The sequence below is a fragment of the Brassica oleracea genome, chromosome C9, assembly GCF_000695525.1.
Source record: "Brassica oleracea var. oleracea cultivar TO1000 chromosome C9, BOL, whole genome shotgun sequence".
NCBI classification, from domain to species: Eukaryota; Viridiplantae; Streptophyta; class Magnoliopsida; order Brassicales; family Brassicaceae; genus Brassica; species Brassica oleracea.
This window is the reverse complement of record NC_027756.1, coordinates 16,116,199-16,116,735: the sequence shown is the minus strand read 5'-3', so window position 1 is coordinate 16,116,735 and position 537 is coordinate 16,116,199. Positions and strand designations below refer to the sequence as shown.

The 537-nt window shown below is 41.3% G+C and overlaps 1 protein-coding gene across 1 annotated transcript in view; it reads left to right on the top strand.

Annotated features, from left to right (window-relative positions):
• Positions 1–537, top strand: part of LOC106318997 (GDSL esterase/lipase LIP-4) — a 10,048-nt gene that overhangs the window by 7,577 nt on the left and 1,934 nt on the right. The window lies entirely within an intron of this gene.

The following is a 537-nucleotide window of genomic DNA, read 5'->3' as shown; positions in this document are numbered from 1 at the left end:
AGTTTTCCGATAAGGTCCCTTGGTCCGGACACAAACCCATTATAAGTCCCAAAAAGGACATGGTCGTGAGTACCCCTGACTTGGACACAAATCCTTTGGTCCCAAGAAGAACAAGAAATATGTCTTTGGTCCGGTAAAGTCCCTTACCCAAGTGCCATTGGCGCCTTGATGTAATAGGCAAGCCATACTAGGCCGGACATGTGTTCTTGTCGTGAATCTCTTATATATGTTTAGCACATGTTCGACCACGAGGCACTGAAAATAAAGACATACACGTCCCTTACCTTAAGTACTATTGGCGCCTTGCCTTGATGTATTTGTCATGTCATACACATCCGGACATGAGTATTGATGTAAACCTATTGTCTAGGTTTAGGTCATGTCCGAACATAAGGGACTAGGACATGATAAAATACACCCTATGTTACCTACAAGGAACTAAAAATTTGAGATTACATTATACTAACCAAAACCCAAAGAAGGGTTAACATGTTTTTGATTGATGTAGGTTATCTCTCGGATCCACAATGATAGATC